This window comes from Manis pentadactyla, chromosome 5 (assembly GCF_030020395.1).
Source record: "Manis pentadactyla isolate mManPen7 chromosome 5, mManPen7.hap1, whole genome shotgun sequence".
Lineage (NCBI taxonomy): Eukaryota > Metazoa > Chordata > Mammalia > Pholidota > Manidae > Manis > Manis pentadactyla.
In genome coordinates this window covers 88,099,446-88,125,926 of record NC_080023.1, presented here as the reverse complement: position 1 = coordinate 88,125,926, position 26,481 = coordinate 88,099,446, and the positions used below count along the sequence as shown (strand labels likewise).

The 26,481-nt window shown below is 40.2% G+C and overlaps 1 long non-coding RNA gene across 1 annotated transcript in view; it reads left to right on the top strand.

Annotated features, from left to right (window-relative positions):
* Positions 1-26,481, top strand: part of LOC130683817 (uncharacterized) — a 300,312-nt gene that overhangs the window by 130,149 nt on the left and 143,682 nt on the right. The window lies entirely within an intron of this gene.

Here is a 26,481-nt window from a genome sequence, read left to right as displayed (position 1 = left end):
TTAAGGGATTTTTCCTTATCCGTGCTCAGCTGCCTGGAAGTCTTTGGGCTCCTGCCTGGAAGCAGGAGCTGAGCTGAGAAAGTTACCTGTTGGCCTGATCTGGGCAGAGCAGGGGTAGCACCATGTTTTACCCATAATAGGAGGTGCAAGAATGTCTGAACAAGCAAAAGGGACTAATTTTGCTTTTAATTTTTAAAATTAAGTCAGTAATGATGAGAAGCAGCTTTACAAGCACCTAGAGTTCTCCTTTGCAGGTTGTAGTTCTTGCTCCCTATACAACTTGTCTTTGTTTTGAGCTCATAACTGGTATAACCAATAGAACCAGTCTGCTGAGGGGTCAGTGGCATAGCTTACTTACTTCTCATTGCTGCAGTAAAATTAATCATGCCACAGCCATATAAGATTTTATGTGTTCCTAATACTCCCTTATTCCACTAGTAAAATTTGACAGAAGAAAGGTAAAAGAAAAAAATTAGAGCTTTAAAAATATAACGACATACTCAGAGACAGAATTGCTTAGCTAAGCATCTTGCTATTAATTAGTACGTTGTAAATTTTGCTGCCTTGGCTGATACTAAGGCATTGTATTTAGAGGAACCATTAAATGAAGACAAAAGAAAAACATCTGGAGTAGCTTAGTTCCCATGCATACTGCGGTCTGAAATGGCATTGTATTGCATTTCTCACATCCCGGTTGCTGGCCATAGCCCTGAATTTCCCTGATTTCAGCAAGGTTACATCATAAGCACTTAATAAAAATGCTGTCGTTGTTCATAAAGGATGCATATGCATATTGAAGGCAAACACAGCCGTGATAATAATTCTTCTGGTTTACATGTATGACTTTCCTTGAAATCTGTCATGTTACTTTCTGTTTCCTCAGAAAGGAGGTTTTGTCTCTTAATTATCTATTGATGACTGACGGGTGAGGCGAGCATGCCAAGTCTGATCATTTAGAATTATGTTTGAGACTGAAATCAAATGTGACTTTTCACATCCTTCCTCAACAGAAAGAAGTCAGCAGGAGGCAAGCAAGTTAAAATTCTAAAAAGAGATTGTTGCTACAAATGGCTCTTCCCCAAAAGATCCTCTCTCAGAATCTCGGCTGTGGATAACTAGCAGGTTTTATCTCCAGGAACTAAGATAAGTTTCTCTTCACTGCTGGCCTGCCAACATGTAGACTGTCTTCAGCTGAGGCAGTGCTGCCAGAATGAATAGCTGGAGGAGAATCTACTCGACTCTGTATTTATTTTAGAGTATGATAATTTGAGGGAAAGTTAAAATTGTCAGTTTTCCATTACACCCTGAAGCTCCCAGCGCTGGTTATTTCATCAGACCTCGTGGATGTACTTCTGCAGAAAATTGTGTAAACAGATGGAAAAGCCAAGAAGAGGGGGATTAATGTCTTGCCAAAGGCCACACAGTGTGTTCAGAGCAGGACTGGGTGCTTGGATCTCCTGACGTGTCTGGCCGAGGTCTTTGGGCTCCAGTGGGACAGGATGGCCTGGGGATGCTGAGATCACCAAGGGAACATGAACGGAGGGCTGGTCATGCAGAGGGCAAGGACAGCAGATTTTAAATATACACATATTGGTCTGCACCTAGCTGTCCAGAAGCCCAGAGACGGTGAGCACTCTGTGGCCAAGGGCTGTATGTTCATCCCCACAGATGGGACACCCCCACAGGGCCTGGTATAGCAGCAGAAACCCAGTCACTGGGGAATCAATTCTGCTGAGTAAATTCACCTTTAGCTTATTCAGATAATCTCATTTCTCTGCTCAAAATAGAGTGATGCTTCTCATTTCCCTTGAGTAAAAGTCAAGGCCCTGCCTGGGCAGTCTGCTCTTGGCTTCCCGGGCATTTCTGTCTCTGCCTTCCCTCTGCTCTCCCCCACACGCCCTCCTTCCGCTCCTTCTCCACATGTCGCCTTTGTATTGGCTGTTATGATACTTAGACTCTTACTCTACAAACCTAAAAGGCCACCTCCCTTATTTCCTTCAGACTTGGCCCAAACATTGCTATCCATTAAGTCCTATTCCCACGGCCCTTTTCAAAACCACAGCCCTTTTCCCAGCTCCCTGCCCACCCATACTCCTCATCTGCCTTAGCTGCTTTCTTACTTTTATAACACCACCTTCGAAGTCTAATTTGCTATGTTGTTTACTTATTTAGTATGTTCATGTTTTGTTGTCTGTCCTCCTCTTGCTAGGACATTAGCCTACGAGGGCAAGGATCTTTGTCTCTTCTTTGCACTGATATCTCTAGTGTTTCATCCAGTGTCCGACACACAGACGGTGATTTGTAAATAATCATTGAATGAATAAATTAATAAAGCTGATTAGTGAAGCAAGTGAGTGGGTGAGTTGGAGAGTAAAGGCTATGCCACAAAAGCTGGGGCAAAGGTGACTGACTGGATCATCAGTTCTGGCAAATTGATAGAGCTGAGCATACATTTTCATATTCAAAAAGCTCTCACAATTCATGGTGAACTTGGCCAACTTTCAGAGTTAAAGCTACAGACATACACCTGTAACTGTCAACAATGTGTAGTTTACTCCCTGATGAGTTCAGACAAACACATGTGTGCGTTTGTATATCCCAATGTGGGGTATGAGGCCCTCTGCATTAGGATTGCTTGGTAAGTATTAAGGTTCCTGAGCCTTACCCAGTTTACTGAATAACCTCTAAGCATTCCCCAGTTGATTCGAGTGTATCTAAAATTTAGAATTAGCATATAGAAAATCTGTAGAAAATGATCAGACTGTAGTAGAACAGGATCACTCCTACTGTAGTATAATTGTTCCACAGGATGTTGGTAAGACTGCAGTTTAAAAAGTGTTCCTTGAATTAATAAATTAGGATAACATTAAGCTATATTTTTTTGTAATAGGAACTCTCAGAACCTTTAATAAGCTGACATCATTGTGAATTCCCAATAGTAGGATATAGTATGAAGCATCCCCATTTTATTTCATCATAGGTATCTCTTTAGGCATCTCTTATTAACTTTAGGAGGAGGAGAGGTTTTTCTTTAAAGAAAAGGTCTGGGCATTTCTCTTACAGATAATTGCTAAGATTCATTCCTGATTCTAACAATCTATAATTCTCTGTCAGTCTGTTGTCTCTCTTGTTAATCCCCTCCCCACCTCGTTTGTATCTAATTGGGGCTTTTTACACCCTTGAGAAAAAAATATGAATTAGGGTATCTGCATTTCATAGTTCCCAGGACTCGCCCTTGCAAATGAACAAGGTCTTTTGTATTTGTGCTTGTGTGTGTGTTTGTATATTCACACAAGAGAGAATCTATGAAAGCCAGTTCAGAGGGGTTACACAGAGTACCCTACATATGTATAACACCTCAATGATGCCTCTGCTTGTTAAAGTAGAAATCTGGTAGGATAGTAAGTAGGGGTTCTGTCCTTTGTGGATGGGTAATATGTTAGCAGCATGCATGCATACAATATCTCAGTGGGCAGAAGCACATGTGGGGCCCAGGTCTCCAGTATTGATCACCAGTAATCTATTCCTTACATCGCTTTCCATTCCGTTGGCATAGCCCCTGGAAACAAGACAGGAGTGTGCCTGGAATAAACAGCCTTTTCCCCCTTTGAAAGCCACCGAGGTCTACAGCACATTACTTCCTTCTGTGTAATGGAAGTATCCACACATGGGCAATCGCTGTCTACAGACGTAATGAGCCAAGTGGGAGGTAATGAGAAGTGACTGTCACGCCTTCTCTAGAGCCCTGTTCCTCTTGCCACACAATTACACTGTGACCCTAGAGAAACTGAGAAGACTGTAACATTCTCCCCCTTCTTAATGGTCTTGAAATCAGCCCTAGCTTACCAGGGGGAGCTGCAGGGCAGCATTATTCATTTGACAGTACAGAGGATGTCCAAGGAAATATATGATTGCAATATGGCAGGCACTTCTACATGCAATCATACATGGTTCCTCAGTGCTGACTGGGCCTCCTGCCTGAAAGATGCCAGCAGACTGAGATGGTCCTTTCCTGCTTTGCCCTAGCATGTGTTTTTGGGGTGAGAACTGTTACTTGTCTCATAAAAGAGAGTCCAGGGAGTGAGCTGGTGGGCAGAGCTGCATTCTGTTAGAAGAATACATGCTGAGGCTTACAAGAAAAGCTCTTTTAAATTAAAGATGATAAATGCAGTGATAACAGCCCTGGGATGCTGTATTTCTGAGTTTTCTTTCACAGAGAGCACTGATTACAGTGACCATTTCCACTGCCTTGTTCTTGTGGGGGGAGGGAGATGGCAGGGTTGTGGAAAAGGTGGAGGGCTGCCCACAGAGTGAACTTTTAGAGAAAGAGCATACAGAAAGTGCAAAAAGGTGGAAGCCTTTTAAAATTCCTTGCATTGTCTTCATTGTGCTCTTGTAGCTGAGGCTTGCCCTGCTTTGAGGGAAGTCTGCCAGCTGCTTGCTGAATGGTGAATGCGAAGAAGCTGGGCTGCTGTGTTGCTTGGCAGAGAGAGAATAGCAGTGCAGGCTGGCTGCCGGCTGGAGGACCCCATTCTCCTCTCCTTTGCATCTCTGCCTGCAGGAAGCCCCCAGGTGGCATTAGGGAGAATTAGCCTGTAAATCACAGTGCCTGCTAATTTCTCACCACTTCATTAGCTGAGAGTTCTGTGAAAGCGCTCTCCTGCCTTTCACCTCACGTCTGAGGCACTGATGCTTCTCATCAGTAGAAACAGAGATCAGTCGTGTTGTGTGGACATGCCTGTGGCTTTGTGGCTCCCCCGCTCAGAGCATGCTAGTTTATTCTCTGACTCTGCTACTAACAATTACCTCGTGGGATGGCCCTGAAATATCTACTGCAAATCTCCTTTTGGTTTAGACTTAGTTAGCCTTACCAGGAAAAGGTAGAAATCATTCCCTATCCCATCTGTGTCCCAGAATGGGTTTAAAGATATGCCACAAAGAAAGGAAAAATACAATAATACACTATATTTTAAAGAACACTCCCTAAAGGCATTTATAGTAGCTGATACGTTTTGAGACTTACTTTGTGCCAGGTGTGGTTCTCAGCAATGTACAGGTCAATAAGTCCTGTTATTTCTATTTTAAGCAGGAGGGAATTAAGGCACAGAGAGGTTAAGTTTGTTGCCTAGGATACATGGCATTTGGATCCAGGAAGTCTGGATCCAGAGCCCACACTCTAAGTACTAAGGCATTTTGTCTTAATTAGTTAATTGGTTAATTTGTGGATTAATTCAACAAACATTAATGAACACCAGCTATGTGTCATTGTGCCATGTCGAGAGGATTAGAATTTGGCTCTCAATCCTTTGATTTTCATTTCATTGAGTCAGAAGTTACTTGTTGAGCACAGTCTATATCTCCAGGGTTGTGCTCATGTAGATACAAGAGAAATGCAGGCTTGTGAGCTTGCCATTGAGACACATATGGACATCTAGAGCAGGGGCTGATAAACTTTTGTCTATAAAGGGTCAGAGAGTAGATATTTTTGGCAATGAAGTTTCCATGGTTTCTGTCCCAATGAATGCAATAGCATCCATAGACAATATGTAAATGAACAAACATGTCTGTAGTCTAATAAAACTTTTCAAAAATAAGCAACAGGCCGTACAGGTTTACCTGCTATCTGAAAGTTTGCTTTATGCCACTTCACTTCTGCAAAAAGACCTATGTTGGTTAGCACCTGTTTTTGCTAACTGAGAAAGTAGGAAGAAGGGGATTTCCGCTAATACAAAATGGTAATCACTTACATACCTTACACTGTTTTGGCTTATGAAAAGTTTCAAAGGAATGCTCTACTTTCGGATAGTGGGAGGTGCCTGTATTCAGCTTACAGGCTCTCTGCCAAAGAAAATAAAATAGGCCCTAAGAGAACCAGATAGAGTGGTCAGTGTAAGTAGTAGACAGCAGTAGTGTGACTGACAGCAGAACTGGGTGGCATTCCCTGTTCCTGCCTGTGAGGTGCATAAATGAAACTGTCAAGGAGAAAGGAGATCTGTGTAAATTTTACTGATTAGCCAAATGGTCTCTAGAGCATGAACCTTCCATGAAGGACAGGGAACCTATTTCATATGCATCTGTGGAGTTGTTGAGTGGGTTTTATGAACCAGTCTATAGCTCTTACTGTGTGTAGCAGGCAGGCTGGTTGCCTGATGCCCTTTGTCCCTTCTCTCCTTGATGACAGAGTGCCAACTGTGGTCCCAGCATGTGTTCATCTTCAAGCAATTGAGATAATCGCCTTCCCTGATTTCCCCTCCTATGACCCGATCCTGATCAGAAGTTGGGGCTGCCTGCTAGGTGAAGGGAGAAGGGACTTTTGAGAAACCTTTTGCTTTTCTGATCAAAGGGACAGACAAAGCTAGTGCCACACATCTCAAATGTTTTCCTGTCACAGTGTGAGCATGAGGATGCATTGGGAAGCCATCACAGGTCCTTGAAGGAGCAAGCCAACATGCTCTGCATGGGGAACAGAGGGGGGCAGGGAGAAGGGGCTCGAGGCCGCAGAGCTGCTGCACAGGTGCTCGGCTTCTTGCCTCCCATCTCCTTGTTAAGCATTAACTAAGTGTGTTTACTGCTTGAAGTAACTTTTAGTTGAATAACAAATGTGTGTTTTAAAATATTCCAGGAGAACTAACTAGAAGTTACTTCCAGAAGATTCTCATTTTCCTAGATATTTCAGAAAATTGTGCTACTGAGATGAGCATTATTTCTAATACTTTTCACCTTCTTGGTCATCTCCTTTTCCACAATATACTAATTAGAAAACAAAGCATATTATGGAAGAGAATTGGCACATTTTAACTTAAATATGAGAGCAAATATCTTAAGATATGTACAACAAGGGGTTAACAGTAGTTGTCCCTGGGCAGGGTGTTTTTTTGTTTTGCTTTATTTTTCTAACTCTTCTATAAAAAGTATAAACTGAATTTTAAATGGCACACACAAAAGCCAAACTATTTTATTTTTAAGGCAAGCTTCTTTTTTGGCTTACACTATTTTCCTATCCTTACTTTTCCTTTGGCTTTCTAAGCTTATCAATTTTCTTTCATATATTATTTGTTTGTTTTATAAATTCTGTCTTTCTACACCTTTCCATTTTGATGTAGTCTGTAGTAAGATGTTGCAAGTATGAAGTATGTTCTTGAACTATGACTTTTATGTTACTAAGTTTCACCCAACCTTCTTATATACTCATTCATTTAATAAATGTTGAATGGCTATAATGGACCAGCCACTATTCTATATGCTATAGAATTAGGAACAAACATTTGAAGCTTTGTATCCTTCCTTCTTACCCCTTTTTCCTTTGGACTGTCACACTTCTACTCCTTCTGTAGGACCCTATATAAATACTGTTTCCTCCATGAAACCTGAAGTGACCCATTCACTGACCTATTAACTCTTCTGTGTTTCCACGGCACTATTATTTCTACCAATCTTTGGTTATTTTCATATTGATGGTATATTTATTGGTATACTTCCTTGTCCAGACTGTGAATTCCTTAGGGTAAGACTGTGTCATTTTAACCTAGTGTCCAACCCTGTGTCGCTCTTTTAAACAACCATACCACTATCTATAGTTAAGGCCACAGGTGACATAAATTGCATGCTCAGATACATATTCTCTGTGGAGGATGTCCTACACTTGACCTATATCTTATCTTGACTGCCAGTCAATTCTCCCAGACAGCTAAAGCCACTTATTTTTGTCCATCTTATCTTCTCTCCATTCTATAGGGATGCCTCACCCCTGTCTTTTCTAGACCTTCTCAGCTGTGACCACTCTCCAATTTTCTTTTACAAGGAGGCTCAGGTTATGGAGAGGGACCTACAGGCTGATTATATTTTACCCTCAGCAAGCCTTCAATTAATAATATATTTAATAAGTGGTAGATAGGCAAGTGAATGTTCGTAGAAATATACATTAAAAAACTTGACGCTTTTTATAGTAAGCTTGGAGTGAAAGAAAATAAAAAACAACACCACTGTCTTCTGGTGTTATTTACTGAAATGTGGGGAGGCACACAAATGTTGGCCTGAAGAGTCCACGGTGGTGCACGACACCAGTATTCTCCTGGTCACCCAGTCCTGCTGGTCACCCACATTCTTGCTGGGATAGTAACCCTTTGTAAATAACAGGGGAAATAAGGAAAATAAGGAAACACAACTCTTTTTCAACTCAAGTTAGATCAGGAAACTGCAGCGATTTCTGGAATGTCAAGAGTAAAATAAGAAAGGAAGCATTAATCATGCTAGCCCAAAATGAGACTCTGTCACCACCAAAGCTATAACTCTCTAAATGAATTTAACACCTCAGAAAACTTGCACAACTGTGCCAAGTATTTACATGTTCTCCGTGAATGTGGCACCTACCAGCAAGTGGTTTTGGTTGTGAAGCACACCATCTGTGTGATTGCCTACCCCTTGCTAGAGTACTCTGAACTCAGCAGTTGTACAACAGATGCATTTAAATATACAGTATTCCTCCTTGCCTAGTTCAGAATGGGTGTTAGAAACTGAGGGAAAACAACCAGCTTCCTTGAAACTCAAGACTCCGTCTGACATCTTTCCAGGCACCATGCATACCCATACTATATGCAATCCTATATGCATTATCATCACACATTTACAGATACTTAAACAGGTCAGCTTGACCCAGAATATTAGCAGCTGCCTTCACAATCATTAATGAGTCACTCAGTCTGGAAGGTAAACCCAGATCACTGTTTGGTTTTCTTTAAATTGGAGTCTCTGTAGTCATGGGAAAAACAAGTCTCCAGAAGTCAGATTATATGCACTATAGATAGATGGATAAGAATGGTTTCACCATAAATTGTCATTCCCGCATGAGTAGATGTGTCTCTTTGGAAAAATAACACTAAACTAGATAGTTTTTGATGAAAATATGAGATCAATGATGGCAGATTGAATTTCATCCTATCCTTTACATTTTGTTTATTTATATATTCCACAGGCATTCACCAAGTTATTTTAATTGTGGATTAGTTCATCCTAATTGCAGGAATGAGATCCAAAGTTGCATATTAATAAAGACTGTTAAGCCCCACTGAATTAGTCCTCATTCACCTCCAGTCAATGAGGTGACATGCTTTTTCAGGCTGGTCATGAACCATGCTGGGCAAGGGATGGTGTCTTGCCAGTGGGTTTCAGCCCCAGGCAAATTCACTGTAGATTCAATGAGACCAAGGAATGGCAATGGAACCTTCTTGGGGTGAAAGGGTTTACACTTAACTTTATTCCCATGGTGGCAGGTCAATCACTAGAATCCCATCCACTCAGAGCAAGTCTGTATGCAGCAAGCCAGTCTCTGCTCCTGGGCCTCTCTGCCCCTGCAGCCATCTCAGTCCCTGTCCTCAGTGCTGCCACCACTCCAGTCTCATCTCTGCTCTCCTGCAGCCTTGCAGCTGTGCCACTGTGTCGCCCAGAGCACTGGGCAGAGCTCTTTATATAGAGTCAATAACAACATATTGCCCACCCATAGTGAGCTATCTGACCAGGACCAGGTGAGAATCCTGGCTAAGAACCTTCACTTTATCCACAGATGGACATTCCTTTCATAAAAAGACAGCCTTTTCTCTTCGCCCTCTGGCCCCTCTACTGTTTTTCTGGTGGTAATGGTATAAGGAAGGTCTGGTCAACACTGGAAAATAGCATGTTTTAGGAATGAAGTAATATAACCAGAATAATTTTAAGAGGAGAAATTTGTTATTCTATATTTATGTGATAAAATTCCAAGCAGTAAATTTTAACATGACCAGATGAATTGTCATTAATATTCCCCTGCAAACTATGGGTAAGACCTGTATTGTGGCCATGATGATGGAGGACAGTAATGACCTGTGAGTCACTGGAAACCAGTATTTATGGGCAAACTGATGGCTGAGGAAGCCATTCAAGATGAAACCAGCATTATATAAATAAGAAACTGTAGGGGCGGGAAGATCTGTATTATATCACTACCAGCAAATCCCAGCCCACCCTGGCATAATGAGTCATAACGGGGTTGCTACTCTTTTGTCTAGTGGGAAAGATAAGAAAAGCATAATTATTTCTGAATTCAAATTAGGAACTGGCAACAATTTCTAGCATGTCAAGAGTAAAAATAAGAAATGGAAAATTAATCCTGTTAGCAGAAAATGAGGCATTGTCACTATCAAAAGATAATGACTAGATGGTTACCAGGCCTGAACAGGAAGAGATGGAGCCTGGGCACTATATGAAGGATCTTTACCAGCCCCAACTAGACAACAAACAAATATGTAAGTCCATTGTCTCTCTCTGTGATTTTAAATTTTCATCAGCAAATTACTATACCTTCCATGGGACTATGGATTCTTAATAGTTTTAATCAGATTGTTTATATATTCAGTACCTCTGCAAAAAAATATTCTCCCAGGATCTTACACACCCAACAGAGAAGGAGACCTGACCCAAGAGCTAGATGAAGGGCTTTGAGCTCATGCGATAGTCAGTAGGTGAACTGAAAGGATATTTAACAAAATGCAGTAACCAAATTTTGTTGCAGAATTGTAACAGGCAGAGAAGCCAGGTCAGATGACTTATTGGGAATGAAGGAGTGCTCAGAGGCTGGGGATGGTTGGACACTAGTGCAGTTGTCCACAGGAGGTTGCCTCACAAGGGCAAGAAGAGGCTTCAGACCTAGAGGCAAGTGAGAATGCGCTATCTTTAACAGAATTAGTAATATCTGAAGATGTCTTTTTGGGGGGGGGAGAAAAAAATGCATTTGGAATTTTATACTTTGGAATACTTGTTATTTAATTTGAAGTTTAAGAATGATGACACTAGTGAAATGTCTAAAATTTTGCTTACCCTGAAATGCAAAGGTCTTTTGGCTTCAGTTTCTCAGAAACATTAACTAAATTTGAATAATAAGAAACCTTCTTTAGACATTCAGCAGAGTTCTCTCAATCTGCCATTATCTAAGTATTTCCAAATAAGTTAAATCAGTTTCCCAAAACAAATAGGAGAGAAATAGTCTGGCTTTTCTGTAGTTACAGCTGCATCCATTTTCATCTATATTCAGCACAACTTTGAGATCCAACAGAGGACTATTGGTTAAAAGAAAAAACAAAAAAAACAAGGAGTTTTGATGTTTCTAGCTTGTTTCTGCTAAGGAATAAAAAATTCAGACCACAACACCAAGTGATTATTCAGATAGCGCTCCTTCACCCTCGCACTCCCCCAGAATGGAAACGGGCCCAATCAATACTCACACGTGGGTAAAGGAACATTGCTAAGAGTGAAAGAAAGGCATCTTGGGCTGTGTGTATGTGTTGGTGTGTGAGCACAATGCTCCAGGCTCTTACTGAGTGGAAGATGCTGACAGTGGCAAACAGCTCAATATAAAACAAGGGCATAGGAAAAAAAAAGTTATCAGTAGTTACCAAAATGTGACTAATAGTTATGCGGTCATAATGAAGATCCCAGACAGTCTTGGTAATTATAGAATCTCATAGTGATATACAGATATCCTCTCAGTGACATAGATTCTTATAGAATGTTTGTTTTCTTACCATGTTGTGAGTTTTCATATGTGATGACTGATTTAGCAAAATACTAAGTACTGCATGCTGATCAATGTGGCTTAGAGGGCTGGCAGTGAAAGAATTCTCAGGAAGAATCATAATATATTAGGTCATTTTGGATGTTTTTAATTTAGTAATAGACTGACATCAAAATTACAAATTTAATGTTTTGGGGAGAATCCACAATAATAAACTAACTCTTTTTGGAGTGCATGGAGCCTTTTTTCCCAACATTTTTATGTGTCCCCCATGACATGGTTATTAAAAGTAATAAGGCTTTGATGATGAAGAAGTGGAAATACCGAATTTAAGAAATTTTCATAGTTATTTAATGTCAGAGTCAGAAATAATAAGTGGAGCCTCCAGGATCTTTCTACCAGATCCGACTTTCACTCTATTCACTCTGATTCTCAATTAAACTAAAAAAAAATCTTATGTAGTAGGTTACAGTTAACAGATGTAAAATCAAACTCATTTGAACTAAATATAGGGACCCTCGAAAAGATGCAGGCATCCTGCAGTCTAATGTCTATGATCAGCACGCACAGAACATTAGCTTGGGTTCCTCTTCAGTCTTCCTCTTGGACCCAGAGGGAAGCACTCTTCGAGTAGGCTTAAAACAAGAATAAACAAATACTTGAAAACTGAACTCTGCTTACTAAAGACTAATAGCTAACTACGCTGTATCATGGGGAGCTCTGTGGACTAGATACCAGAGGTAATTCTAGACCCATTCTCCCATTATCTATTGTTTCAGGAAAGTCTTCCTTCCTTTACTCCTTCCCTCCTCCCTGTTCTCCTTCCTCTTTTTCTTTGTGAATCTCTTTGTTCTCATCTGACAAAAGATTGGGGATAATAAGGCCTATCACATAGCTAACTCAGAGAGCTAAAGGAGACCTGTAAATACTTTTATACCTTTCCTTCTCTCTCAGCAAATAGTACCATCATCCGCCAGCTCCTCAGCAAAATCTCTGGAGTATTCTAGTTCTTCTCTTCTCGCCGAGCCCCGACTATCTGCTCCCCTCCTCCTCCACTGCCCCCATCCCCATCACAGGCTGTCCAGACTGGTGTCATAACCTCTAACTGGCCTCCCTGCTTGTCTCTTGTCCTTATCCAATATATTCTCTCTCTCGCTAGCAGCTCAAATGGCTTCTTTTAAAAAACAAAAGTAAAATCATGTCATTTCCATATCTTAAAGTGGCTTCCCATTATACTCAGAGTAAGATACAGAATGCTTACCAAGGACTTCAGGCCAGATTGGAGGTGTCCACAAATCCTTGGACACTCCTTAGAAAGGAGGTGTCAGATTGTCCCCACTCTGAATCTGGGCCACAGCCTTAGTGCCTTGTTTGATTAAACAAACAAACAAAAATGGCAGAAGTGGGGTTCTGAGGCTTTCAAGAGACATTTTAAAGAAGGCTTGAAGAGTGAGTCAAGACTTTCTCCAGGGAGAAGCCAGTTTTCATGGGAAGACTACCAGGAGATAGCCACGATGTCACCTTGTGAGGGGAACAGGCCCCTTGGAGAGGCACTTGAATGTGAGATGCCATGTAGAAAAAGAGGCCAGGGAATCCCAGGGCACCAGGCATGAATGAAGAAGTCACCTGGAAAATGTGTTCTCCAGCTTTACGCGTCCCAGCTCATATCATGTGGAAGAACTAATCTCCAAATTTTAAGTAGACTTTAACCTCTGTTTTTTGTTTGGGGGATAATTTCACAGAAATACATACCCCAATAGCTCCTAATGACCTAAAGATGTGGTCTCTGCCTCTTTCCCTAAGCCTACCCCCTTTCCCTTCCCTCTTGCTTTCTGCCCAGCAGCCACCCTAGCTTCCCTGAATGTCAAGCACCTTGGCTCTTGTTGTTCCCTCCTCTCAAACTCTGACCCCCCCATCTTTTCATTATTGTCATTGTCTCCTTGCTGTGGAGCTCAAGACTTGTGTTTTCAGTTAGACCTTCCAGATCACTTAATTTAAATCAGCTTCACTTCCCCAACATCATTTCAGTTTATTATTTCTTTACATTTTTCATAGCATTTAAAACTATCTGAAATTATTTTGTTCATATATTTATTTCCTATTTACTGACTTCTTGCTAACTAGAATGTAAACTTTTGAGACAAGGGGTCTTATCTGTGCTTTTCCCAAATGTATCTTGAGTTCCTTTTATATTCAGTATTTTAAAAATGAAATCATGAAAAATACTTCAACCTGAATGGCTTCATAGTAATGCACAGCACAAACTAATAGCTGAAACTATTGAGTGCTAGAAAAATACAAACTTGGATGTACTCAGACATAAACCAATAAGATACAGAAAATTAGAATTCTCTAGAATTGCCAAGAATTCAAAGTATCCTACAGCATCAGTACCTTTAAATCCACTTGAGTCAATCATCACAATACATCTCCATGCTAATATCTCCTTTAGAAAACTGACAGTTCAGTTGTATGATTTTTTTCTATTTTCCGTTGGCACCTGGCTCAATCTTCAGTTTTTCAGCCTCTGTCCTTTGGTAGTAAAGTGAAAAACAATTCTTTTTGGTTTTCCCACCCTAAAGTCATTGACCACAGAGTCCACAAGAAGGTCAAGTGGATTAATAATTTAGTAGGGCATTGATCCCTTTCAAAGAAGTGAGGATAAGCTACAATCCAATCACGAACATTTGTTTTGCTTTGAGTTGCGTTTAACACCCAGGGATCACTGAAGAAAGCTGCTGCTCATCCATGGTATTCAGGCGAAGCAAGGTGAAAGATAGCATAAAAACCTTAACAAATTTGTAGAGCATATCTACAGGGATTTAAGAGACAAGTTTGATCTGATTTCAATAATCTTATTGGAGTGATAAACTATGTAATTATCGGCATGTATTAGGAGAGCAAGTTTAATATTACTAGAGTATACGTTTTAATGCAGTGAGCTAGAGAAACTCACTGACTAGCAAAGAACTGAAATGTTGAAATGGAAATCCAGGCTTTGAGATTCCTAGAATCTCTGGAACCATCTTGCATCTTTCTCTCCATCTGCCTGTCAACATGACTTTCTGAAATAACTAATCTCAAAGGAATATTTTAGAAAAAAAAATCATGTGGATTTGGTTTTTTATTTTGGTATCAATACATAATTACATGAGCAACATTTGTGGTTACTAGACTCCCCCCATTATCAAGTCCCCCTCATGCCCCATTACAGTCTCTGTTCATCAGCGTGGATTTCTTTTTTACCCCCTAATAAATGCCAATCTTAGGCAGTGTTTTTGTCGGGAGTTTCTTCCAGCTTTAAAAGCCAAAGGAAAGATGAAAATGAGTGTTCAAAAATGTAATTTAAAATGCAAATGGAGATTCTGCAGAAAAGCAGCAAAAGCTAATTGTAGTTTTTCTTCATGCTTGGCTCTGTACATGGTCACCTTCCTCCTGATGGGAATGTCCAGACCACAGCTGCCCCTCCACTCTTTGACCTCTCAAGTAAAATACATTTAACTTAAAAAAAAAAAATCCCAAACCCCAGGTGCAGAAATCAATAGGAACTTAACGCTGTACAGTACTACGTGGAAAGGCAACCGTATGTGACAGTGTGGCTGTTAACTCATGAGAAATCCCCAGAATAGAAACAGTAGTTGCATATTATAAAGAAAGGGCCATGAATCTATATTCTCCCACAGTTTACATAGTATAGATTAAAAAGAAAAATCAACCCCTGAATTAAAGATGCCATTTATTTTTAATGTATCAAGGCTACAAAAATATTCCCTATCTAGATTAACCTGGAGTTCACTCTAAAATATTCAGTTTTAGCTTCATTCTGCATTTATTCTTGTCATACCTGAATACTAGTAGGCTACATGTAATACTGCCTGGGTAAATGTGGTATCTGCAGCAAAACTTTGTTCACTTCTAAACCTTAGGACTTGTTTATGAAAAAGTACAAAGCTGTGGGTCCCAATTTTTTACTGTATCCCCCTGTCTCTTGAGTGGATAGGTGTTATTATTCAATCAGCCTGCTGGTGCAGAACGTGTGGTCTTGCACATGCACATGGGAGAGTCTGCTCCACAGTGTTAGTCCCAGCGAAAAACAATTTATCAAGTAACTCCTAGTAATAGCTTGAGTTAGCCACAGAATTAGGACTTTGAATTTTAAAAAATGATTTTGGGACTCAAGTGGGATCCATTCTCCTTCTGGTAGGTTAATTAGAACCGCAGACCCTATCAACAAAAGAAATTCTATCTTAATCCTTACCCTTCAAGATCAAAACTTCATGAACTCAGTTAATAGAGTTGGTTTGGTTCTCCGTGCCCTTTCCTGCCCCCTAGTGGGAGTGCTGCTGTGCTAGACGACGGTCAGCTTGGATAACTGCATTAACCACACCAGGGCATAACGTGATCCCTGGTGTCCACACATGAGACAAAGACCCGAGGTGTCAGGACTTCTCAGGAAGGGAGGGGTGCACAGCTTCCCCCTGTGCAGGCTTGGCACTTGGGACCCGCAGCGATTGTATTATGTTGCTTTATGCTTTCCTCTATTTCTCCTTCCAAGCTTTACCATCTGGTGTTATCCTGATGGATAGCTCCCGACTCCTTCCAGTAATACATATACTTTATGGCGAAAGGCAGAATCCTTTGTTCAACTCCTCGTTTCTTTGCGTGAAGAATCACATCTACCTGTTCGCATGTCTGTTGTGCTGGGCTTAAGGCACAAAGCACATGAAGAGGAGCAAAAGAAGTTAAAATTCCCTTCTGAACTTTGTGGAAATATCAGTTTAGCCACTCAAAGAATAAGTTTTAAAGCAAGTTTTGCAGTTATCAGTTATATACATATGCCAGTCTTAAAGTTTTACCAACTGAGTCAAACTACCCCCAGGGTTCCGCATGCATAACTACTTCTATTGTCTCTGCACTTTCTTGCTTTTAGTTCTAAATATATTTTTATTAAGGTATCATTGATACAAAATCTTATGAAGGTTTCACATGAGCAACATTGTGGTTACTACATTCACTCATATTATCAAGTTCTCACCCCCCACATACCCCATTGCAGTCACTGTCCATCAGCATAGTAAGATGTTATAGAGTCATTACTTGTCGTCTCTGCTATACTGCCTTCTCTGTGACCTCCCTACATTGTGTGTGCTGATCATAATACACCTTAATCCCCTTCTCCTTCCTTCCCCACCCCCTTTCCCTTTGGTAACCGCTAGTCCCTTCTTGGAGTCTGTGAGTCTGCTGCTATTTTGTTCCTTCAGTTTTGCTTTGTTGTTAGACTCCTCAATTGAGTGAAATCATTTGGTACTTGTCTTTCTCCGCCTGGCTTATTTCACTGAGCATAATACCATCTAGCTTCATCCATATTGTTGCAAATGGTAGGATTTGTTTTCTTCTTATGGCTGAATAATATTCCATTGTGTATATGTACCACATCTTCTTTATCCATTCAACTACTGATGGACACTTAGGTTGCTTCCATGTCTTGGCTATTGTAAGTAGTGCTGCAATAAATATAGGGGTGTATATGTCTTTTTGAATCACAGATCTTGTTTTCTTTGGGTAACTTCCTAGGAGTGGAATGACTAGGTCAAATGGTATTTCTATTTTTAGTTTTTTGAGGAACCTCCATATTGCTTTGCACAATGGTTGAACTAATTTACATTCCCACCAACAGTGTAGGAGGGTTCCCCTTTCTCCGCATCCTTACCAAAGATCTTTTTTTCTCCATTTTTTTCTTTGGGGGAGTGGAGGAAGTGACTCTGAGGTCCCCTCTCCAGAAACCTATGCCAGAGTTCATCTGTGTGATAATAGGGGGAAGAAAATACTTTTATAATACCACTCAAATATATTTCTTTGATAGTTTTTGCATGAATACTACACTTTGTTTTATAAAGTGAAGACTGTAGCCATCCTTTACTGCCTGTCATACAGAAAAGGGGGATATATTCAAACATGATACAGTGACATCAAATTGAAAAAAGAAATTTCAGGTAAATTGGGAGGTAAGGGAAATCAAGATACAGGAGGGTGAGAAGGTCAATAACACAGGAAAATGCTCAGGAAAGTCTAACTCAGGGCTTACGATGTCAGTCCTCTGTCTCTGAAGTGTAGTTTAGTCCCTCTGTCTGATCTTCCTTACCAGTGCTCTGCATTGTCAGTCCCTACCTTTCCCTGATGTATGGGTGCTCCTCCCATCCCCGACCCAGATCTAGAGGTTTGCTCCTTCCTTTCCGCTGGTAGCCAGTCGTCATCATTCCTCATGTGAGCCTAGCAGCTTGAATTTTAAAAAAAGGATCAGTTATTTTGCTAAGCTCCAGGATAGATAAATTAAAAAAAAAAAAAGACCAATTTCCTTTTCTCTATTGCCAGCTAAGGACAAATTTCTATCCAAAGTAAATAATGGATCTCAGATCTTACTTGACTTAGTGTCTCCGTGATTCTCAAGTGCATTTGCATTTCTACGGTTCTCTGAATTCCTTCTTCTTTATCACCCTTGCATTAGATTATTCCCATTTATAGGAAATTGCCTCCTGCTGCTGCCTCTATAGAATGACTATAATAATACTACTAATACAACTACTCCTAATAATGATAGCAAGCAGTACAATATTTCTGTGTGAGACACTATTTCATGTGCTACATATTAACTCATTTATCCTCAAACAACTGTTATTATCAACATTTTACAGGTGAGGAAACTAAAGCACTATTAGATAAACTTGATGAAAATCACATAGCCAGCAAGTTTGGAACTGTGATTTCAGAATGAAGTGGTGTGGGTCCAGAATTAATTTCTTAACCACAGGACATGCCATTTTCTATAATAATTGCTGAAGAAGCTTTTATGTTTACCATTAATAATGTAAAACAATACATTTGCATCAATGTAACTGGGAGAACAGCCTTTATTTACTTTGTGATGCCTTGAAACTGAGATGCCAAGAAAAACACATTCTTTTAAGCCACTAGGATATTGGTATAGGATTGCTGGCCATGCAAGGTGTTAAATAGATAGCTACGTCTGAGGAAATGACTGTATACCACAGGAGCTCTGCTCAGATGTTTCAATCTTCACGAGGATCACGAGGAAACCTGAGGAGGCACACAACCCCTGCAGTGGACCGGGCCCTGCCTTTAGTTGCATGGCCTCTAAGCTCTCTAAGTCTCAGATTCTTTGTCTATAAAAAAGATAATTCTGATTCCTTAGATTGCTGGAGGCTGCATTTGAAACTGAAAGCTGTTACTGCATGCTGTATGAACGAAGGTTTTGCTAGAGTTTTAGAAGAGAAAAATAATGGTAGAGCTGAGTGGTCACTTCACATATAAGCAAATAGAACAAAAAGCATCTGTACTGTAGAGGGATTACCATTTTCATATTGTAAGTAGATGCATACAGTGTATAGGAACAACACTCCTGTGTGTCTCCCATACTCACACAATACTTCTGACATTAATCTGTGGTTTTTTTCACCACAGACCAAACAGGTCTGCCATACTATCTGGGTGTTGTACGATTAAATTTGGTTCTGACAGTCTACCTGGATTTAGCATCGCACACTGTAGGTGGAGGGCTCAGTCCCCCAACAATGCCCCCACTTCAGATGCCGATCGCAAGTCACAGGTGGTCTTTGGTACTTCTGACTGAATGGCTATGAATTAGGTTTCCCATGACCCCCTCTTGAGGTTTGGTAATTTGCTAGAATGACTCATGGAACACAGGGAAAGACTTATATTTACCAGTTTATTATATAAGAATACAGGTGAGTAACCAGTTGAAGAGATGCATAGGGTGAGGCCCAGCTGGGTCCTCAGTGCAGGAGCTTCTGTCCCCATGGATTGGGGTGTGCCATCCTGGCATGTGGATTCCACAACCCAGAAACTCGAAACCCCATACTTTCAGGATTTTTATTAAGCTTCATTTCATAGGCATGATCAATTGTAGTCAGTTTCCAGCCCATTTCCCCTTCTCAAAGGGTGGGGGTGAGGCTGAAAGTCCCAAGCTTCTGATCATGACTTGATCTTTCTGGAGACCAGTACCCATCCTGAAGCCACACAGGAGCCCACCAAGAGCAGACTCATTAGAACAAAAAACATTCCTGTCACTCAGGAGATTCCAAGGGATTTAGGACCACTCTCAGGAACTGGAGTCAAAAACCAAATATTATATCAAAAGATACTCTTATCACCTAGGAAACTGCAAGAGTTTTAGGAACTCAGAACCAAAGTCAGAACCAAAGAAGTGTAGTAATAGGCAGCCCGTGACTCACACAGGGAAGCCATGATGCCATAAAGAACCCAGGCTCACAGATATTTCTGCTCCCGAATCACAGAACCAGTCAGAGACCAATATATGTTTTCAGTTATTTCACACATACCCAGAAGATGTCATCTTTTGTATGTACCAAATGACAATAGTTTCTTGACAGTGGGTGTAAGTGTTCCTGATTATATTTAGAACTGCATTGCATTTTTGAAATGCAGCCTTTAAAAATATAACATGTAACAAAGATTAATAATTACCCACTCCAATATCTGTTTTCCTCTCTCACTTTAGTGACAAACACAGGCATATTGCTGCCTGGAAACCAAAACACACAAATCCGTATTTCTCATCTTCCTTTGCAACTAGGCATGGACATACGATTAAGTTTAGGCAAACGAGATGAAAGTGAAAATACTGTGTTGAAATTATGGCAAGACCATAGAGGGAACCAACTCAAACGGGAGGAGTCCTCTTTGTCCCTCTGTCCTTGCTCTCTTGCCTGCAGTGTGGGTATGACTGGGCTTCCAGCGTGAGCTCCGCGGACTCCGGGCTAACTCAACAATGATTACAGTGACGTGATTCAGGAGCAGAAATATCTGCGAGCCTGGGTTCTTTATGGCATCATGGCTTCCCTGTGTGAGTCACGGGCTGCCTATTATTACACTTCTTTGATGATGAGAATATTAAATGAAAAAAAAAAAAACCAAAGAAATTTAAATCACTGGTGTTTTTAATCTCTATTACCAAACTAATCTTAGATTGTGTACCATAATAATAATTGTCAGTGAAACTAGTCATTTTATGGAGTTTACATTGGATTCAATAAAAGGCCTTATTATCTTGAAGTTATTCCATTAGATGCTGCATGCTTAAGTTTAAAAAAGGCACTGTTCTGCCTTAATATTACTGAAATCAACACAAAGAAATAGTTAAAATATATAGAGTCAGACCTGAGGTTATGTCATCTAACATTTATACCACCAACACTTTGATTTCAGTAAAATAAGCATCATCTATCAAATTAAATTAACTTGCTAACTTAATTTGAATATATCCACAGTTTGGACTGTATCTAATGCATAAATTAATTTTGTTATTAACTTTTTTCCAAGCATAGGAAGTTTGTATGTAAGTAATATTAAATGGAGGCTTCACAATTACTGTTTTCCTTTAAAAGGGAAGAAATGTACTTGTTTGACAAAAAACACTTTTGAGTATAGCAAAAATTACATATTACCTGTAAATTTTTTTCTGGTAAGAAACAAAAAGTCTGAAGACAACAGTTAAAGAAAATAAATCCAGAATCCAGCTTCAAGAGTCTTTAAAAATTTCTGCAGTTATCCAAACCTCTGTACTTTTCCTCCTGCTCCAAATTTAGTTTCTTTTGTCTAACTTACTAAGAAATCTACATTACCACTTTAGTTTAAGCAAAACTACACCTGAGATATGTTTCCTTCATAGTAGTAATGACTTTCGAAATTGTCTCCTTTATCGTCATTGAACTGTCCTTCTTTCCAACTACACCTGGGTTCTTCAAGTCTATGTTCTTAATTCCAGAGCCATTTCTTAGGTAAGAAGAAGAAACACATATTGATTAGTCGTGCGTAGGTGGGGTATTATTATTATTATTATTACTATTAACAAACATAACCATATCGAAACAACTAGGATTCATAGTCAGTGGTGGGGAAGGGCTACTTGTTTCACTAAAGCAAGAGGTGACAGGAGTGGAGGAAATACTCTGATGGAAAGCTTGACAGTCTTTATAACTTTTCTAGAAGGCATAATATAAATCATAGTAGAATAAACACTGGCTTTAGAGACAGAGAGTCTGTGTTTGAAGACTTTGCTGCCTAGTATTGTATGTCTCCTGGTAAGCAATTTGCCCTCCTTGAATCTTAGATGACTTGGGTATGTGGTGGGGATCGCACTGCTTTGGAAAACTGCCAGTATGGGGCTCGTAGTAGGTGTAGAGTTCATGGTAGCTGCTGTTATTACCAGCCTAGATTGTGACTTTTTTATGTTGTGATGAAGACAGGCAATGCGGGCCTACAGGTCTCAAAATGTGAGCGAAACAAAAAGTCAAGAAATGGAGGCAAAGTTAATACCTCAGATGCTGTGCTCTGAATGTTTGTGTACCATCAAAATTCATGTGTGAAATTGTTGAAACCCTTATGCCCAAAGTGATGGTATTAGGATGTAGGTTCTTTGGGAGGTGATTAGGTCACGAGGGTATGGCCTTTAGGAATGAAATGATTGCCCTTAGAAAAGAGACCCCGCAGAGCTCCCTAGTCCCTCACACAGCAAGGGCACAGCAAAAAGGAGGCTGTTTGTGCACCAACACACTTCACGAGGCACTAGATCAGCTGACACCTTGATGTGGACTTCGCAGCCTCTAGAACGGTGAGAAAGGAATTTCTGTTGTGTATAAGCCAACCAGTCTCTGGTACTTGGTCACAGCAGCCTGAACAGACTAAGTCAGCAGGGAATCAACTTAATGTCCTCGTTCCTGTTCCCTGTTTCCAAGAAAGGATTCCAGCCCTGCTCTCCCGTTTATAATCGAGCCCGAGCCAATGCATTCACTGGAAAGGCTGTTTATAACACATAACTATGGCATAAAAAAAAGTGGTATTAACTTCCAATTACAGCTTATAACCTGGGGTGATACTAAAAACATTTAATAGCCAAATAGCTGGGGCACCTGTGTCCCACATTCCAACTAATAGCCCACATCAATCCCTACTTCCTTCCATGAATAGTCACAATGGATTCAGACAATGCCAATGTGTACTTTCTAACTACACAGATGTTTTTTTTATATCAGGAAATGCATGAATAAGAAGGACTGTGATTTGTATGACTTGACTGCTCAATGTGAGCTGCTTGGAGAAATATACCTTGTGAATGTACACACTTCTGCTTGGTTCGTGTTCAAACATTGCTTTCCCTTTTCCTGTCAGCAAGGAAACATTCCCCGTCCCTTAACAAATGGGATAAGAAGTGAAGCTTTAATCCAATACCTCAAAGAGTAATAGCATAGTAATTGGAGCTCTCTCAGCATTTGCACCAAGTATTTTTCAAAGGTACTTAGCAACTTTTACTTTGGAAAATCTTTAATTAAAACATCACAGGGGAGAAGCGAAGGTCGGCACTATGCCCCGGGTCCCTCTAGGCCCTCTGGCCTCGTGCCGGCAGGTGAGCTGGGGGGCCCGGGGACAAGTCGCGGGGGTCTGTCCTGCAGAGACCTAGAACCTTGGCCGGAGCTGCTCTCTGGCCGAACCCAGGCCTTGCCGCAGCGGCGAACCTTTCCCTCCAGCCCCTTCACCCCCATCCTCACCCCCACCAACCTGCGCGACCTCATGGCGGCGGCCGCTCCGAGCCTGGACCCAGCGCGACTGCCCGCGCTCTTGGCCCAACCCCGCGGGGCCTAGGCGAAACCCCTGCCAAGGCGCCGGGTCGTTGGGCGTGGCAGGGCGAGAAGAATGGCGGCCTTTCGAACGCAGCAGAGGTCCGTTAGAGCCTTTGAAGGCCCTCAGAGGCTGGTCTACGTGGACGCAGGCTGCGCCGTCCTTAGGCCTTGGAGCCGCGCAGATCCGGGAACTGGGTGACTGATCCGTCCCAACTGGACGAGATCTCACCTTGTCCAGACAATGACGAACAAAGGCATTAATGGGCCCAGAAGGTGAGCGGAGGCCCCGATCGAAGACCCGTGGAATGGTTAACCAGGACATCGGGCCGTTGGTCCTCGTTCTACTAGACCTTGTTAATGGAAAGACAAAAATGGTAGATTTACGTACCACATTTGGCTAATAGGAAGTGCTCAGCATCCTTTGAGAAGATTTACTGGCCATTTATAGGAGGCCTGTGTATATAATATGAAAAGGCTGCTCTCAACTTTCCCCCCAACCTTTTAAAAGAAAACTTACTACATCTAGGCCGTCTAGGTGTTAAAGAGGTTGCCGACGTATGATAAAGTAGAGTTCGAAAACTACACGTCTTGTAAATGCCCATTTGTTTTTTAAAAAATAATAAAAATGCCTTCTGGAAATGACTTTTTGAAATGCAAGTTAGACCACTTCCAGGAGCTACATCTGGAGCAACACACGTCTGGGTTAGAGGACGTGGAGTAGAAGACTTTGAGGAGGAAGAAAAGAAGGTTCTGTGCCAGACTTCATATTTAGAAGATATTTTTCATATTATAACCATTGTTTTGTGTGTGCATTTTATTCCTCACTACTGTGTATATAGTTGACAATGCTAAATACTCAAAAAGATTTTTCTAAAAATATCTAGTCTTTCTAGATATTCTGAAGTGCCTGATATATGTTAAAAGATAGTAAAAAGAAATTTTGTAAATATTTTTGTTAAAATTCATAGCAAATATGTTTGTTTTGGGGGGAATGGCCAAACCACCTCTTTGAACAGTACACATTGTGTTTATGCACTGGTTCAAGGGAGGAGGGAGAAGTAAGTGCAAAGAGCTCTATTGCCAGTTTGTTTATAGTGAGAATTAACCATTGTTCTTTATGTTTGTGCATTTTGTTTTATTTTACCATGTATATAGTGTATATAATGGACAGATGAGTCCAAATTTTCAACGTCTAGTCTTTCTAGATGTTAAAGAGGTTGCCAAGTGTATGACAAAACATAGAGTTAGTAAACTGATAACATTTTGTACATTTTGTGTTAAAATTCCTAGGAAAGATTGTCTTCTGAAAATTTGAGCATTTTAGCCTGTTGGGTTTGGTGGAGAGAAGGAAATGGTGGCTCCTTGGCTAGAATGTTCATATTTTTAAGACACTTTCAGATTATAACTTAAATGTGTGCAGTTTATTCAAGACTGCTGTGTATATAGTGGACAAACTGAGTCCGTATTTGAAACATCTAGTTCATCTAGATGTTTAGAAGTGCCCGACGTATGTTAAATCTAGAGGTAGTAAAATATCACTTTGTAAATAACCTTTTCTGGTAATATTTATAGGAAATATTGCCCTTTGGGAATGGAACTGTTAAAACGCACCTCTGTGAACAGTCTTGTTCCCTATATTTGTCCAGTGGTTTGGAAGAAGTGGTGGGAGGGGAAAGAACTGCAAAAGGTAATATGCTCACATGTTCATACTTGGACATTTTCAGACAAAATCATTTTTTTGATGTGCATTTTGTTTTCCTTTGTATATAGTGTATATAATTGGACAAATGAGTCCTTTACTTTTGCAACATCTAGTCTCTAGATGTTAAAGAGGTTGCCAGTGTATGACAAAGTAGTTAGTAAAACTAGCACATTTTGTATACTTTGTGTTGAAATTCATAGCAAAGCTTTTTCATAAATGACTTTTAGATAGGAATTTATTCAACCACCTCTAAGCATTACACATGCCTGTACTTGGATTGGTGGTAGAAGGAAGTGAGGTAGGGAAGGGTCCAGGCCAAAATGGTGATACTTAGAAGATACCTCAGATTATAGCCTTTGTTACACATGTGCAATTTTATTTAACAGTGCTGTGTACATAGTGGACAAGTAAGTTCTTACATGACAATATCTAGTCTTTCTAGATATTTAGAAGTGCTTAATATATGTAAAAGTATTAGTAGAATAACACTTATTGTAAATAGCTTTTAAAAACTGATGGGAAATACTGTCTTTGGAAGTGGAATTGTTAAACCACCTCTCTGAACAGTATATTCTCTGTACTTGTTCATCGGGTTGAGGGAGATGGGAGGGAAGAAATTGCAAAACATGTTTTGCTAGTGTGTACTAGAAATTTCAGCTTATCCATTGCCCTGTGTGTGATGTGCATTTCATTTAACTTTACTGTATATATTGTGTATATATTGGACAAATGGGGCCTAATTTTATAGTATCTAGTCTCTAGATATTAAAAAGGTTGCCAATATATGACAAAAGTAGAGTTAGTAAACTAACACATTTTGTATACTTTGTTAAAATTCATTGAAAGGCTGTCTTCCGAAAAGGACTTTTAGAGATGAAATTGTAAAATCATGTCTAAATGATATGTGCCTGTACTCACCCATTGGTGATGGAGAGGAGGAGTTAGGAGAAGTGAAGGGTTCTAGACTAGAATGTTCCTACATAGAAGACACTTTTCAGATATAACCATTGTACACATGTGTAGTTTATTCAACACTACTGTGTATATAGTGGACAAACAAGTCCTTATTTGAAACATCTAGTCATTCTAGATGTTTAGAAGTGCACAAAGTATGTTAAAAGTAGAGGTAGGAAAATAACACATTTTGTAGATACCCTTTTGTTAAAATTCATATGAAATACTGTCTAAATAACACATTTTGTAGATACCCTTTTGTTAAAATTCATATGAAATACTGTGTTTTAGAAATGGAATGATAGAAATTATCAAGCCACCTCTGAGCAGTACACATTGTATCTGGTGGTTTAGGAAGGAAGAAGAATGTGCAAAGGGCTTTATACGAGTATGTTTATAGTTATGCAAGATTAACCCTTGTCCCATATGTCTGCATTTTGTTTTACTAAGTTGTATATATATTGTATATAAAGGACAAAAGTCCTAATTTACAACGTAGTTTTTCTAGACGTTTAAGAGGTTGCCAGTGTATGACAAAAGTAGAGTTAGTAAACATATATGTGTACACTTTGTATTAAAATTCATAGGACTGTTCTGAAAACAGCTTG